Below are 3,566 nucleotides of genomic sequence, written 5' to 3'. Positions count from 1 at the left end.
TCCTCATTCCATTTTACGGCTACTCCTTTCCTGAGCAATTTGAAGATCGGACCACAAGTATTAGCCAATTGATTGATGAACCGGCTGATGTACTGTAGCCTTCCTAGGAAACCCCGAACTTCCTTTTCCGTCCTCGGTGCTGGTATTTCCATAACGGCTTTGGCTTTTGAAGGATCAATTTCTATGCCCTTCCGACTGATCATATGCCCCAGAAATACTCCGGATGTAGCTCCAAACAGACATTTTGCCGGGTTGAGTTTTAAATTGTACTTTCGAAGTCTAAGGAAGAACTTCTCAAGCGCTGTTGTATGTTCTTCAGCTGTTTTTTGATTTAACAACCATATCGTCCACGTACACTTCTACTTCTTCGTGAATCATGTCATGGAAGATGGTCGTCGCCATTCTTTGATAGGTTGCCCCGGCATTTTTGAGCCCAAAAGGCATGACCCTGTAGCAGTAGGTTCCCCACTCCGTGATGAATGCCGTTTTCTCTTTGTCTGGCACATGCATCATTATTTGGTTGTACCCGACAGCAAGATCGGTCAAGGAGACCATCTCGTGTCCCGCCATTCGGTCTACCAACAAGTCGATATGCGGCAGGGGGAAGTCGTCCTTCGGACATGCTCTATTCAAATCCCGATAGTCCACACACATTCTGACTTTGCCATCTTTCTTCGGCACTGGCACAATATTTGCTAACCATGTCGGGTAGGCAATGGGTTCTATGAATCTGTTCTCCAGTTGCTTGGCTACCTCCTCCTTGATTTCAAGGACCATTCGGTCTTCAGCCTTCTTAGCTTCTGCTTCACTGGCTTAGCCTCGGGATATACTGGAATCTTGTGCACCACTATTGCTGGGTCAATTCCCGTGATGTCACTTGCCTTCCACATGAAACAATTGGCAAACTTCCTCAAGCATTCACTGACCTGTCCCTTGTTCACACAGTCAAATGCAATGTATGTATGTTCATTTTCTTCTTTGCCAATTATTATTTTTTCTTTTTCATTTTTTATTTCATTTATATGATTATTTTTGCTTGGAAATGCTTGGAAAGATAGACACGCGGGGTAGTCAATAATTTGCAAGCCTTTATTGATCATGACAGAATTGTCTTCAAAGATTACATCAAATTTGAAATCTGGATTTTCAAAATCCGACACAGATGACTCAAGACTGGAACTGGACTCTGACTCGGTTTCAGACTCGGGGTCAGACTCAGACTCAATACAAGACTTGATTACAGATTTTGACTCTAGGTTTGACTCGGGAGGGGGTTTATCAGCAGCGCGCTCCTCCTCGGCGTACCAATTGGTGAGAGGGCCTTCGTTCGGCTTGATCAGGCTCAGCAGATCTTGGTCCCCATCATTTCCTGTGATAACTGCAATTTCGTCAAGGAGACTAGGTTGCATGAAGTCTTCCACTTCGAGTTCGGTTGTTACCTCTTCGGATAAGTCATTCAAGTCCAGGACACAGGTGTCATTCATTTCTAGGAATAGCTCGAAAGGATCGATCAATTCCTGGTCAGAAATAATAGCATTTACCCCGTGATTTGGTAAGGGATTAGTGCTAATGTTTGACTCACTTCTTGGGATGATTGAACCATCGTCTACCAGGTCTTGGATGCGGTTCTTAAGCGTCCAGCACGCTTCAGTCTCGTGCCCATGACCTTGATGATATTCACAGTATTCATTGGTTCGGTAGTTTCTTGGTAAGGGTAGGGTGGCGGCCTTGCTTCCAAGGGCTTGATGTAGTTGGCCTTGACAGCCTCTCGGAAAACCAAAAGGATTGGCATCCCGAGATCAGTATATGTCCTTCTTGACCGATTGCCATTTCTCATATTGCCCACACGTAAAGGATTCGTGGGGGTGATGCTTGCCATTTCATGGACTTTGCCAGCTTGGCTAGGCTTCTCGTATTTGAGGAACCCGAGTCTTCTTTCAGTTGCCCCATTTGAATTAAATCCTCTACCTTTGTAGCAGCGGCAATGAGCGACTGGAAGGTTGGTAAGTATTGGGTTTGTACTGTTGTTGGTAGACAGACTGCAGGTTCTTTATGATTATGTCTACCTGTTCTTGTTCAGAAGGCCGGTTGATCATTTGAGCGACCTTGGTCCTTTTCCTTGTAAGGAACGAGGGAAAAGGTTCATTGTTTTCTGTTTGGTGGTGTCCAGTTTTTTTCTCATTTTCTGAGCTTCTGGCTCAGAAGCAGGCATGTCATCCAGGTTAAGGGTAGGATTTGTACGGTTCTGCGGCAGGTCCTTGATTGGAAGCAGCAGGTCCACTTCCCTCACCGGAAGCCCCACTTCCATTACCATTACCCAATTCAGCTATCAGGGCAACCTTTGGGCAGCCAATGCCTCATTCATTCTGGCCTCCATTCTGGCCTCGAGTTGTTCTATAAGGTTTTTGATGTCAGAAAGTGATGCCATTGGTGCAGTTGAGATTGTGAGGTCGGTGATAGCACAGTAGGTGTGGTTGGCACTAATGTTGGCACTTGAACAGGGGGTACCTGTAAGTATGAGGGGTAACTGGGATTAAGGGTATAGTAGTAATCAGGGTAGCTGATATGAGAGAGATGACTCTTTGTCCAACTGTGCATGACTGACAAACAGAAGGATATTTTTGTGTCCCTCCACTCTCTTCTCTCTTTTTTTTTTTTAATGCTTATGGTATGTCATGAATGCGCACAAAACACGTCATAATTTATTTTAATGAGATGATTCGTACCATTGGGTGCATATAGTCCTAAAGGATAGGTTCTATAGGCTATGACACAAATAGAGAATCGGCTTATTAAGGGACCCTTGAACCTTGAGTATGGATATACCTAACCACATGTGAAACAAGGAGTTTCGCGTGGGTCCAACGGTACGCATACCCATGTGCCACCTCCAAAAGGATTAGAGATGGTTTGCGGTAACAGGGAGGACGCTTTGGCTGTCCGTCGGCATAATCAAAGAGACCTGCCGATCAGCGCTACTTGCTATCCAGACTCAGAAGTTTGAACAGAAGAGAAGAAATTCATTTGAAGTTCATTTTTTATGCAATGGAGAAAAAGATTCTCAATCGTGCAAATAAATCAACAAGTTTTAATGTCTTAATCACATTTTTCAATTAAGTCCGGATTTATCAAGTATTCTTAAGGAAAGAACACTTGATTCGTTAGGGTACCCTGCAAAACAAAGCATAATAAAATGATGCCTTAAAAAAGGCGGTTAGTTTCACAACAATGTAGTCCACTTTATGCAAAAATTACATAATCCCCAGCAGAGTCGCCAAACTGTGAACCCCTTCCCCAAATGTCATAGGCATGTGATGCATATGATGAATGAGAAGAAATACAGTGATGTGTGTGAGTCGCCACCTTGTTTAATTATTTTAGGGTAAACTAGGAAAAAACCCTAAGTGACTCCATTTTTAATTAACCTAGTTACTAGATTAATTATCCCAATGATTAAGGCACAATCTACGAACCCGAGATGGATCCGAGACTATGTCATGCGATAAAAAAGATGAATGAATGCTTTGCAAGGGAAATGATGGATTAATGAAATGTTTGAGTGATTT

Source organism: Jatropha curcas, chromosome 8 (assembly GCF_041381405.1).
Source record: "Jatropha curcas cultivar XTBG-Jc1 chromosome 8, XTBG_Jcur_1.0, whole genome shotgun sequence".
Classification (NCBI taxonomy): domain Eukaryota; kingdom Viridiplantae; phylum Streptophyta; class Magnoliopsida; order Malpighiales; family Euphorbiaceae; genus Jatropha; species Jatropha curcas.
Note: the sequence above shows the minus strand (reverse complement) of the source record.